The sequence below is a fragment of the Phalaenopsis equestris genome, unplaced genomic scaffold, assembly GCF_001263595.1.
Source record: "Phalaenopsis equestris unplaced genomic scaffold, ASM126359v1 Scaffold000002, whole genome shotgun sequence".
NCBI lineage: Eukaryota > Viridiplantae > Streptophyta > Magnoliopsida > Asparagales > Orchidaceae > Phalaenopsis > Phalaenopsis equestris.
Genome location: NW_018164444.1, coordinates 38,587,675 through 38,588,223, shown reverse-complemented (window position 1 = coordinate 38,588,223; position 549 = coordinate 38,587,675).

Below are 549 nucleotides of genomic sequence, written 5' to 3'. Positions count from 1 at the left end.
CACAAGAAAGTCCGAAACTCTCCTCAACAGAATGGTCTGGTTGAGAGGATGAACATAACTCTCCTAGAAAGAGTGAGATGCATGCTGCTAAATGCAGGTCTACCCAAAAGTTTCTGGGGTGAAGCCGTGTCAACTGCCTGCTACCTTATCAACAGATGCCCATCAACTGCTATCGATATGAAGACACCTTCGGAGATGTGGTACGGGAAACTAGGTAACTATGATAATCTCAAAGTTTTTGGATGTACTGCATATGCTCATGTTAGACAGGATAAGCTCGAAGCAAGGGCTCTGAAGTGCATTTTCATTGGATACCCACCTGGAACCAATGGCTACAAACTCTGGTGCCTAGATCAACAAAAATGCATCATCAGTAGAGATGTGGCATTCGATGAGTCCAAAATGGCGAATCTGTATAGCCATGCTGCCAAAAACAGTATCACCAAGAAAAATTCTTCAATTGAGGTGGAGCTGCAACAACAACAACGAACTTTGACAGATCAAAGGACTGTTGTGAACAATCAGGATGAAGTGGCAGAGGAGCAGCAA